Consider the following 13,207-nt stretch of genomic DNA (forward strand, 5'->3'; position numbering starts at 1 on the left):
TCATATGCTCAACTTGGCTTTGCCTCTGGCAGCTATTGCCAAGATGAGAGAGACAATTTTTTAAAATTACTTCTGTATATCAAGACCACCTTTTCCAGAAGACCCTAAGCATGCTCTCTGAGATTCTACCGTGCACTTTTCTGTTTAGGGATATTTGTACACTGTTAATTCCCTGGCAGGTGGTAGCAAACATTTGTTATGTTTCTCTAACACTTTCCCCAGATGCTTTTCTGGAACAAATTCTAGGGAAATGTATTTTCCTGCTAAGTTACTGCAGTAAAGGGATGCGTTAGTTTTTGATGTGATTGGGTCCTCATATTGGGCCTTTGTTGCCTCAATTTCACATGTGGCGCAATTGGTGTCAAATATTACATTCCCCGCAAGACAAAAACAAAAAGTTACCATGTCAGAGGTCCTGTTCACACATGCATGTTCATAGCTTCACACCTGCAATATCAAATGATAGATTAGTCATACATGTGAAAGAGGCACCACGGTTTGTTTTTATATAATAATAAAAAAAACAGACAGAGGCTTCTTATCACTTTCTAATGAAGGAAATTCACACATTCATGTAAAAGCTATTATGTGAGTAATGAACTGATGAGATATACAAGAGATTTACAAGCCCACCATTGAGGGCCAATTCATTGTCCCATTGAAATGGTATTGTTATCTCATGTAATGGTGTTTCATCTTATTTCACATAGGAGGGGAGACATTTGTTGGAAGTAAGACCCCATTCAAATTTGGGCTCTTCTGCTGCAGGCAGCTCTGCATGAGTTCAGGCGAATGCTGATTAAGGAAGTGAGCCAGAAAGAAGCTCTCTGGCTCACACCTCGGTTTAAACAGCCCCCCCCCCCCCCGCCAGTGGATTGGCTGGCTGGAACTTTGAAGTGGCCAGGACCTCCAGTGCTGCTCGCTGCCATGGCGCCTGCCATGCTGCCTCGCCGGAAGTCCCCAGGCATAAATCCGGGGACAGATTTTGTCCGGGGACAGATTGGTGAATCCGGGGACTGTCCCAATCAACTGGGGATGCCTGGTAACCCTAAACTAGGGACAGACAAATGATGCAGTTGCCGTGTAATCAACAGTGGACTGATTACATTTTTGTGGGGATTTTGGTTTGTTTATTCAACTGATAAGTTACTGTAAAATAATGGATAGTATTAATGTATGTTTAATCTATAAAATAAACACTGTTCCCATTGATCTAACTCAGGAGCAATTGCCAATCTGTCCTTCCTCATCCGTAGCTGAGAGCTATAAGTATTACATTGGCTCATATGCATCATCACATTACGGAAAACGAAAAATTATCACAAAATGATGAACGAACCCATACCTGCACAATTCTCTCCCATCCCCCATCTTGCTGTAGATCTCTTGCAGCAATTGTTACCTGGAAAAAAGGAAATACACATGTCCTCATACAGTTTCCATGTTCAAGGAAACGAGGCAGGGGAGGGAATGGGCCAAAGAGTGCATGCAGATGGGAGCAATCTCTGCCATAATACAACAACACTGATGTGACAGGGCATCAAGTTGTGCAACAACCTAATGTGACAGTAGACCATGAAATACACAAGAAGCACACTGACAGTTGTGAAGATGAGGATGTGATAATGTTATCTGAAAAGGACACAGGTTACCCGTCTTTTCAATAATGTTAATAATTAGCAAGTAAACAAAGATGTTCTTAATGCTGCATTATAATTCTAGGGGGGCAATTGTTAATTGCAAACCTCATCTGCAAAAACTGCAACTTGATATCACAACATACAAGTGTTATAAGAAAAAATAAAACTACAGATCACCCTTGGACTTGCTTATACTGTATATAAATTGAACATAAAATTGTGGTCCCTTCTTAAGGTTCTGCTTGAAGCAATGTGACTCATGTGATTTCTCCACTCCAGGAGTCACACTAACCCAATGAAGAACAAAACTGAGCAGTACGCAGATACTAGAAACTACAGCAGCTAGTGTAAAAGCTCTTTATTTAAAAGGCGAAGAACCCAACGAAACATCAAAATCAGGGTTGAATGCTGTTTTTTGGCTTCTCTAATAGGATGTGTGCGTGTAGAATACTGTATATATATAAATATATATAAGGGTTTTTTTCAGCCATAACTCTCTGGAACTCAGTTCTGGCACCTCTCAGGTGGACACCATTGCCATTCTAAGAGAACAAGAGAGGTGTTCATGCTGAGCTTCAGCAGCTCTTTTTCTATAATATATATATATATATATATATATATATATATATATATATGAATAAACAATCAATCCCCCAGGCTTCTCAGTGCTCACTGCCCAAGAGTCTTAGTGCACATCCTACTGTCTCTAAATAATTCTGAATTGATGCTTGAAAGAGATTTCTAAATAGCCATCTGAGTGAGCGGTCCCAATTTCCTTTCTTTCAGGCTACATGCCAATATTTCATGAGCCCCATCATTTTTTCTCATTTACTGTCACACTTTACACCCCATTTTGCAATTAGCACACTGTTTAACATAGCACTGGCGTTATTTAGTATATATTTTGGAAAACTGTATTTGATATGCATTTGGACACCTTTTAAGATCTTGTAACCAAATTATGAGAATTATGATTATGGGGACTTCCAGGTGAATATGGCAATGAGTAAGGCTGCTTGTCCTTGAGCTAAGCAGTCTGCTTTAATTTGTTATGAATTGTTTCAAAGTTTTAAAGTCAATTGGCTAAGCAGTTAATGTTAATTGCTACATACAGACAATGTGCATATTTGTTTTACTTCTATGTGGACTTAAAAGCCATCTATTTTAATTGGAAGACAGGCACTGGGAAAGCAGCTGTGTTGGCTCTGCATTTTTAATTGATAAGATAAGTTTTAACTATTATATGAACACAGACCCACATTGCTTCAGACAAAGTGTACAGAACTCCATTGCCAAATTTACTCCATAAATGTATGCTGGACTACAGTATTGTGACTCAACAAGGGAGGCAGAGGCAACTGGAAAGAAATTGTGGCAAGATGTAATTAATACGTATTACATGGGCAGCTACGTGGCGAGTGTGCAAGTAATGGGGCTCGTGATGCCTTATCCCACGTAAGAGGTTTTGCTACAAATTCCTTTAGTGAAAGCTTAGCTAACTGGTCAACCAATCCAGACTTGCTAGGAGCTGATATATATGTTCCCAGGCAACTTCAGCTTCCTCCACATAATGAAACCTCAACTATGCGTAATAACAATATTGGCATAATAGACTTGGCCACAACAGAGACTGAACCTCCCTCACTGTGGGAACTTTTACAAAACCAATGTCTTCTGCCTAAACAAACAGTAGATGGAATCTTTAGAAGAACTGATGCATTAGAAAAGGTTTAAATACCATCACTGGTGCACTAGTTGGGTTCGCGGAGACATGAATTCTGAATGTAGCCCATCCAGATAAGCCCTACCTGCAAATAAACTCTTTTATAATCTTCTTTCAAATGTCATAACCCCCACCTAGGTCCTTAAGCAGTCTCTTTTGCTCCCCTCTCCAATTTGTTATTCTCTTCTGTTTTGCTTAACTCATTTGCCTTTACCTACCCATCTTGGCTCTATTTCTCATTAGAGTGGTGCAAGCTTCCTGTGTATACTGTCCCGACAGTCCAGTTCCATCCTGGATAAAACTGAGCCCTTCCCTTTTGTACAGGCCAGACTTCTCCCCAGTTGCCCTCTTCCTGACACCCATGTATTGCAACACCACAGCTGTGCCTTTTTCGCTGACTCTCCACATGGAATCGGTAGCATTTCATATACTTCCTTTGAAGTTGGATCACCTGATGTCATATGGCTTCAGGTGATTGACAGGCCGCATCCACCCATCAAATGTGGCCCACTGGCCAGACTCAGTTCGCCACCCCTGCATTAGACCTCTCAAATGTATGGTGCAGTGTATTTCCCTACATAAAGGACTGGATCTGGCTGCCCCTGTATCTAAACCATGTGATTTATCTCACATCACATTTCAAATGTATGCATGCTTTCCTACTGACAGAACTGATACAAAAGAAGTGAGCTGTGTTTAGAGGAGGGGGATGGACTCTGTGGCCATGAGCTCACAAAAACCAGCAGCTAGCCCTGTTAGACACTTGCTTATCATCTGAATAACCTACTGTCCAAATTCTTCCTCACTTTTAGGGTTGAATATTGTATAACCCACCACAGCACATGCATCATTTATATTATCTTCGGCCATGATTATCTACAGCAGAGTGTAAGAAGTCTAATGAGTATCCGCCATCCCATAGGTATGGAGCAGACTTAAAAAACGTTGGGCCTAGGGGTATTGTAAAGAAATTCCTGGAGAACAGCCAAACTTAAAACAGATGTGGATCAAAGCTGGAGACAAGGATCAGCAGAAATGTTTTCTTGTTCAAGGGCAGATGCTATCTTTCAAACAGGTTGTAAATAAAATGAAATATCATTCTTTGATATATATTCCCAACTTCTTCAGCTTTGTGTTTATGTTTTAAAATGGGTCAATCCGATGAAAACCTAATTTGAGAAGTTCAGCTTCGAGAGCTTTCAATGCAGCAGATCCTAGGTCACCTTTGTCCCATCCCAGGAACACTCCATTTCACAGCCTACCAGTAGCAGAAATAATGCTGGTGGAACATTTGTGCCCATGGAGCTTTCTGCGAACATACTGGGAGGACTGGTACAGAGGGGCACGTCCGCTCCATCCAAACCATCTCCAGGCTGGGTGTTAGGCTTGCAATGTTAACCTATCTGGAATCTATCCAGGCTAACAAAATAACTTTGTTATTCTTATGCAAGATGTTAAAGGAGTCAGAAGGCTCATTATAGGTCTTGCACAAATTCCACAAGACAGCGCAAAAGCAAATGAATGCCTTTTTACATATAGTGCTTTTGTTGGTATAGAAAGGTACCGGTAATTTAAAGAAGAAAAAGAAAAGGAAAGAAATATTTTGGCCATGCTACAGAATTCCCCAAGCTGAGAGGCTGCTGCTTAGAGGCATATTAATCATACTGTATTCTCCACCTAGATATTGCACGCACTCTCATCACTAATAGCTCTAATATTCTACTCAGTGTGTGCATGCTGCTGATGTTACATTACAGGAATATTAATTGCATTCCCTAGCTTCCCTTTCTTACACATGTATTTTCTAAAGGCTTGCTTCTGGGCATTGGGAGATTATTAACAAGAAGAGGAGAGGAGAGGAGTCCTTGAGGAAGAATTAGCAGCAGTGAAAATACAAAGCATAGTGGTTAACCATGGTTTGTCTCAGGGCACCAGAGCAAATAATTCCTTTCACTGTAAAGTAAAGCAAGTTTTTCTTCCTAGTGCCTCTCCAGCACCAGACTTGTCACAGGGCAAGATACAAGGCAAAATTAAACTTCAGGATCTTTCCCAAGGCCTGACAGCAAATCAATATCAGATTCAGGGACTACAGGAACACCCGCTCCCCCAATAAGGAATGCAGAAGGGAATGAGAAAGCAAAGAGAGGAGGATAGTGGAATTGTGTTCCTTTCTTCTCAACTGAGTAAGTTCAAGTCTGCCAATATCTACAGTTTACCGGTAAATGTCCTCCACTTCTTAGTGCCAAATTTTACACATGTGAAAGTTTAAACTAAGAACCATACAACACATATCCCCACCCCCTCAGTGAAAGCAACATGATTGGCTCTCTGTGGAATACTCTTAACTGCACTTAAGTAATCACAGATGTTTACAGTTTCACTTTTAAAAGAAAGAAAAACAAACAAGAGCTGAAGGTCTTCCACTCACTGGCATTCTTGCTAGAGGAAGATGGGGAAGCCTCCCAGAAGCATTTTTCTTCCTCTAGCCAACAACTGGGACCAGATGATCTCTTCCTCACCTCTGCAGCCACAGAGTATCTCCTTTGTTTGGAAGGGAGAGGGAAGCAGCCTTCCAGCAGCTGTTGATCCTCTGGCCAAGGGGACGCAGGGGACGTTGTGGTCTAAACCACTGAGCCTCTTGGGCTTGCCAATCATACGGTCAGCAGTTCGAATCCGCTTGACGGGGTGAGCTCCTGTTGCTCTGTCCCAGCTTCTGCCAACCTAGCAGTTTGAAAGCATACCAGCGCAAGTAGATAAATAGGTACTGCTATGATGGGAAGGTAAATGGCGTTCCCATGTGCTCTGGCACTTGTCATGGTGTCCCGTTGTACCAGAAGCAGTTTAGACATGCTGGCCTCGTGACCCGGAAAACTGTCTGTGGACAAACACTGACTCCCTTGGCCTGAAAGTGGAGATGAGTGCAGCACCTCATAATCGAATTCGACTGGACCAAGCAGTCCAGGGGTCCTTTACTTTTACCTTGATCCTCTGGCCAATTGCTGGAGCCAGGATATTCTTCCCCTTTCTGTTTTTCTTTATTGGAGGTGAGACGGTGACCTCCAGGCAATCCTCCTTTCTCTCATCAGTCTCTCTTCCATCAACTCTGCAGCCAATAATGCAACTGACCATACCCAATTTTCAGTCAAGGAAACTCATATCCCGTGACTAGAATTGTGCTAGTTAGGGCCCAACTAGATGTTATATTAAAAGGGGGAACCACATGAGGACTGCAGTGCAGAAGAAGGCCATAACCCTTTTCCTGCCTGCAACAATGCATGGGCACCTGCAGATTTTCTGCTATGTGCAAAACATCAACATTGAGAGGGCATTTATTGCTCTCTCAAAGTGCTGTGGCCCCGATCTAATTTGGGCTCAGAGGCAGATTTAGGCGAGCATGACTGGTTTGGTCACACGGGGCACTGCAGGGGTGCCACAACTATGATGTAGAATGGAAGGGGTGTCACAGAAATTAGAGCCCTCAGGGTCTGCCACTGCTGGGCTCCCCCACCCCATGACTGCTTTTAACTTAAAAAAAAAAACAACTTATGAGATGCCTTAATGGATCTCCTGCATCTTGTCTAGATGGGCCCTTAAAGAGTGTTATTATTTAGCAAATGACTGAGTAGCTGTGTTACTGGTAGCTCAGCTGGTAGAGCACGGGACTCTTAATCTCAGGGTCATGTGTTTGAGCCCCACATTGGGCAAAAGATTCCTGCATTGCAGTGAGTTTAGCTAGATGACCCTTCCAATTCTACAATTCTATGATTCAAAACTTCTCTCCTTTCAAAATATTCAAGGGATGGACCATCCGTCAATGACAGAGTACCTGCCATGTATGCATTTGGTTCCAGCTTGAATCACAGGCCTCTCCCATTAAAGGGGTCAAGTAGTAGATTATACAGAAGACCCATGCCTGAGATCCTGGTGAGCTGCTGCCAGTCAGTGTAAGTAATACTAGGCTAAAGAAAGCATCTTCTGATATTCCCCACCCATCAAGTAAACAAACGCAATCAGTAGATTTTTTTTCTTAAAGAAAAAAAATATATAACTATCACTCTGCAGTTCTCACCCTCAATTCTTCATTTCCAAAGCATGAGTTAGTAATAGTAACAAAGACTCATTAGGGATACATCAAGTGAAGATCCATATTAAGTATGCAAAATCCCTCTTTCCCAACTCCACACAATATAAAATATACAGAAGGGATGGGCAGGAAGGAACACTAATATATTAAAGGATTGTCTGTGAAAGCGAAGAAAAATGGTGCAATCTCATTTGCAACAGTAACTGCATTTTCAGTCAAGGAACCTTATAACATGTGAATAAAAGGGGAATGAGAAGGGCGCTTTTCAAGCCCCATCTAAAAAAATACAAACAATGGAAGAGGAATCACAATTGATACCCAAATCTGTGTACTTATCTATACTTCAGTGAATTTTACTTCCAGGTAAACATGCATTAGAATGCAACCTTGGGCAATTAACTACAGAATAATTTTGTGCAGAGCATTTAAGGTGCTGCAGTGATTGTAGAATATCGTAACAGTATTTTGGAAAATCCAAACAAACATCACAAAAAGCATTAGGACCTTATTCAGGAGAATGCAACAGCCCTCAGTCAGCACCCTTCCTTTGCCCACATCCTTGCACCAACCTTGATCAGCCTTTTCCATGTCCCACATCTTAGCTTAGTACCTGCAGTGCAGCATACAATTGGGATGAGAGAAGCTGCGGTCGCTGTCATTTCTTTGAAGCTTGCAGTCACCTGCCAATCTCACCCTGTTTCTTCCTCCCCCTCCTGCAATCAATTTCTCTACACCATTAGTACATTTCCCTCTAGCTCAACAAAATAAGTAATGCAAACTTGACTCCTTGTCTTATACCCTCTCAAAAAGAGTTTAATTACAAGTTGGTGATAAAATGTATATATGGGGGAAAGAACTGAGAAAGTCTGTCAGGAGTTGTGGTCTGTTTGGACTAATGCAGAGAGATATACTTTTATAATTTGATTTACAGTAAGCCTGCCATGCAGCCTTTTTGCTGACTCTTCACAATGGATTTTTGGCAAACTCTGAATGGGTGTGCTGCTATTGTAAGCTAAAGGTTTCTGCACGCTCTTCACATGACATGGGGATAATCCAGCAATCTAACATACAGGGCAGACATGCTTTCCTAATCCAAGAAAGGAGAACATTTGCTTGCCCAACATTGAACATCACTGGAAAAGCATGTGAAATCTCCTCTCTCTGCTTTAACTACCGTATATACCCGAGTATAAGCCGACCCGAATATAAACCGAGGCACCTAATTTTCCTACAAAAACCTGGGAAAGCTTATTGACTCAAGTATAAGCCGGTTCACCTTTGCCGCTGTGGTGGAGGAGGAGGAACGAGCAGCCCGAAAGCAGCCCTTTGGGCTGCTCCTTCCTCTTCCTCCTTTGCCAAGTTTGCATTTATGCGAGCAGTTCAGGAATGGAACAAGCTGCCTGGGGAGAGTAAAGAACCACTGTTCTTGTACACTTCTTAAGGAATAATTGACTGGGGAGAGCGGGTGGAGGCATGAGCGGAGAGAAAGGGCTTCTTTCTCGTCACCCCCACCACCCGCCTCGCTCGAGTATAAGCCGAGAGCAGCTTTTTCAGCACAAAAAATGTGCTGAAAAACTAGGCTTATACTCAAGTATATACGGTATATCCAGTCAATCTGCTGCAATCTGGTGCTTTTTGGAGAATTCAATCAGAAATGGAAATGGAAGTGGGAGCAAAAATTCCTGCACCTCGCATGCTTGTTTGAGATCAAGAACAGAAATCACGCAAGAAATATGAGCAGCATTCGCAACAGGTTTATTATTATTTTTTAGTCCACAAATGTTACATAAATGCTTTTTTTCTACATTGTTCTTGATGCTTCCCTTCCACTCAAATGCACTGACATGGTTAATTATGTAATTAATTACATTGGTTTTGGCCACAGCAGATAGTGAGATGAGTAACGTAGGTTTCAGCAGAAGCCAAAGTGTAACACTACAGAAACAGCAGTGATTGCAGTAAACACACGAAAGGACAGAAATATCTGCCTCCTTACATCCCTAGTGTGGAGGAACCTATCAAGAGACTGTGAGTGAAGGACGCATGGCTACTTTCCCCCCATTTGGCTGGACTGGTCTAAGCCTGCCAGGCAGCAGGGTCACAAGAGTCACTTGTACATGAAGGAGATAGGTGAAGGCATGAATAGAAGAGTTTGGAGTTTGGATTTGATATCCCGCTTTTCACTACCCGAAGGAGTCTCAAAGCGGCTAACATTCTCCTTTCCCTTCCTCCCCCACAACAAACACTCTGTGAGGTGAGTGGGGCTGAGAGACTTCAGAGAAGTGTGACTAGCCCAAGGTCACCCAGCAGCTGCATGTGGAGGAGTGCAGACACGAACCCGGTTCCCCAGATTACGAGTCTGCCGCTCTTAACCACTACACCAAACTGGCTCTCAATAGACAGAGTAACATTTCAAATAAAGTTTGGCCCTGGTGGGATGGGTGTGTGCCATGGCTCCACTTCAGACAGCAAACTGTCTAGGTCTGGTACTGACAGCTGAAGTACTAGAGATGGGAGCCAGGGGAGAAACCACCTGCTGAATGATCTCCCTACCTGCCATGCTTTTCTTCTCAATAAAGCATAAAGAAAGGAAACCCTGGAGTTCATGACAGGAGTGTAAAGGAAACTTGCTACTGTTTGGCAGCAATTCCTAAAAGATACAAGTGCCTCTCCAGGATCTAATGGGCAAACTCCCAAATACAGTGGTACCTCTGGTTACGAACTTAATTCGTTCCGGAGGTCCGTTCTTAACCTGAAACTGTTCTTAACCTGAGGTACCACTTTAGTTAATGGGGCCTCCCGCTGCCGGTAACCCGAAGTGTTTGTAACCCAAGGTACCACTGTAAAAGGGAATCAAGTTCTGCACAAAGAATATTCCATTAATAATAAGATTCTATAGGAAACATGTTTTACTCCATTAACAGTCTGACTAATTAGTCAAAGCTGAAAATGCTAAATAACTCAAATTAGTTGAAACCAAATTTAAAGGCTTAAGATTAAATGTTGGCTATACACAGATCAACATCAGGTGGCTCTTAAAGGATTTCAGGCTGCCCAAATCAGAAAATGAAATGGAGGGAAAACAGCAGAGGTGCAAAAGATGAAGTGATTTGATCAAGGTTATGCAGCAAACTTATTGCAGAGGTGGGAAGAATTTCTGGTTTATTCAAGCTGCAGTAAGATGGATAAAAATTTATTATTATTATTATTTCAACCAAGCCAAACACACTCTTCCCCATACCTGACATATAGGATGTCAGGTGCGGGACAGGTAAAGGCAGGGCTTGGATTAAAGGGGCTTTGCTCCCTGTTATTACCTCAGCAACCAAGGCAGGTCTCCTACTTGTCAGCTGGCGAGATTAAAGGAAGACTGGTGGTTACACTTACCACATTCTATGTTATGTCAAAAGCTCAAATTACACTGCTGGTTAAGCAGATACCCAAACAAAGCTAAACATTCCCAGAAGGACAGCATATCTTAAACTGAACTGCTTTCTGTCCTTTCTCTGGTGGGCTGGTATCTGCCAAAACATTCATTTATTCCTCTGCACCTTAAACAGCAAAGGTATAGCTTCTGGTCAGCTCCTGTCTCATAATAAACACATGCCTTGCACACAGGCAGCAAATGAACAGTCTGGCTAAAAACCATCTGGTAGTTCTTCACCAAGCATTACCTCGAGGCATTTCCCCCCCCCCCTTCCAACCTCCATATATTTGGGTTTTATTGCTTTTTTAAAAATGGAAAGTAATCCAAATTATGGATGGGGAAGGGCCGGGGGTGGTGTGAGAAAGAGATGATATTTTGACTTTTCACCTCACATGTGAAAGTATCTAAGGCCAAAAAAAACCCCCACCATCCTGAGACATATTCAAGAAATACAGGAGCCCCCAGGAAAAGTAGAACTGCATTCATAAATTTTATTCCTTATTTGCCCAACAGGTGTTTTTTTTAACTCAACCAAGTATATCATGCTCAAAGTCCAATGTCACAATGCACTGTGAATTTGTCTTTATATTAAAAAATAAATGCAAATGCCACTTTTTATTTTATTTTATTTTATTTTATTTTATTTTATTTTACTGTGAAGAATGCAGAGTTAAAATGGCCCCTGGCTGCATGGCTGTCCTGCTCATCTCCTCCCACTCCAAGAAGACATACCAGTAGGTTGCCTTCAGGCAATGCAGAAAATTCACTTTGCCACAGCCTTAGAAGTCATCCCCAAACATGACTGTATCAAAAATGAAAAAGGTCAGCATTTCTGAGAGAGGAATCAAAATCTTCTGATTAACCAATAAAATGCAAATGCTTATATCATTTTTTTAAACCAAATGCTCCCATAAATCAAGGAAAGCAAGGGCTAAAAAGCATGACCACTTTATAAGCACCGAAGGCTTCCATAGAAACATATACTATAGCCAAAAGTCAGATTATTTACATATTTTATATGCACATACAGTTGTTTGCCTGAATGTACTGCTTGTGGGCATGCCACACCTTTGTGATACCTTCTTGGAAATTCATATTTGGGAAACAGTTCCTCATATGCTGGGAAATGTAAGAGTAATCTCAGTAGCCAAGTATTCCAGGCATTTGTGGGTGACCAGTAGTGTTGCCAATCACAACCATAATAGGCCAAAATAAGGAAGTTGCTTAAAAGACCAACTGAGGTACCGGTAATTTGGGTGTGTGTGTGTGTGTTTACAACGAACATATTCCATGTGGTAAGATTAAAAGTTGCCGCTTCCCGACATATGCTCATTTTCAGATGTAGTGCAGGATGTGGTAACATGCAATTGTTACATGGATGCACTCTCACAAGACCACTGTACCAAATGAAAAAAGAAAGGGTGGGCAATGGCATCATGAATACTTTTCCACTTCAGAAGTGGTTATAAAAACTGGTCCCGAATCTTTCCGTGGCCTTACACATATCAAGGTTTAGAAGCCTACTACTAGATTTATAAATTGGTCTTTTGAGTGTTCAGTCAAACATTTACCAGCTAACATGATCCAAACTCACAAATTACACTATCCACTTTAAAAACACAATATCTTTTGGTTTGGCTGGCACTCTCAGCTAACAACCTAAGTAATTCACACTACTAAAGCAACCAACAGCAACTGGAACGAAGGTGAAGTCAAACAGTCTTGGCCACAGTCACCCAATAAAACTATGGTTGAACTTTCTGATTTGATACTGTTTCTCCTTAGGACATCCCTATTTCCATCAGAAAAATGTTGGAGGGTATGGAGTTATGCAACCCCGAAGCCAAGGAGATAAGTAACTATACAACCATTAGAAGACATGTGAAGGCAGTCTTGTGTAGGAACTTTTAATGTTTCATGTTTTATTATGTTTATGATGTTTATTAATAATAATAATAGAATAGGATGTCCCTATTTTCATCGGAGAAATGTTGGAGGGTATGCATACAAGGCACAAGCATGTCACAAAACTAGAAGGTATCGCCCTGCTCAGATCCCCAATGACCAAGTAGAGTAGAATATAGAATTGAGAAGCTTTCCAGGAGAAGACAATGCTAACCACACTGCAATTAACACACCAGTACTAGTGTATATGTGAGGAGAGAAAGTTTTTTGCAAAGTACTGGGATGGCTCGAGATATCCATCACTTGACACGCCCCCACCCAGGTCCAAATATACAAGCAGGATGGATGCTCAACTTGACTAGAGGCTTTAACTCTTGTATGGAAATAGAAGAGCAACAGAAGCAGCTGTCTACATGGTAGCACCTCCA

At 41.8% G+C, this 13,207-nt stretch overlaps 1 protein-coding gene across 4 annotated transcripts in view; it reads right to left on the reverse strand.

The window, feature by feature from the left end:
• The window catches only part of TCF20 (transcription factor 20), a 189,993-nt gene that overhangs the window by 104,432 nt on the left and 72,354 nt on the right, over positions 1 to 13,207 (reverse strand). For all 4 annotated transcript variants that reach the window (XM_033163414.1, XM_033163419.1, XM_033163418.1 and 1 more), the window contains exons 5-6: positions 1,346 to 1,402; positions 403 to 447 (exon numbers count right to left, since the gene is read on the reverse strand). The gene's annotated coding sequence lies outside the window, so the exon portion shown is untranslated. The remainder of the gene's footprint in view (positions 1 to 402; positions 448 to 1,345; positions 1,403 to 13,207) is intronic.

Source organism: Lacerta agilis, chromosome 10, assembly GCF_009819535.1.
Source record: "Lacerta agilis isolate rLacAgi1 chromosome 10, rLacAgi1.pri, whole genome shotgun sequence".
NCBI classification, from domain to species: Eukaryota; Metazoa; Chordata; class Lepidosauria; order Squamata; family Lacertidae; genus Lacerta; species Lacerta agilis.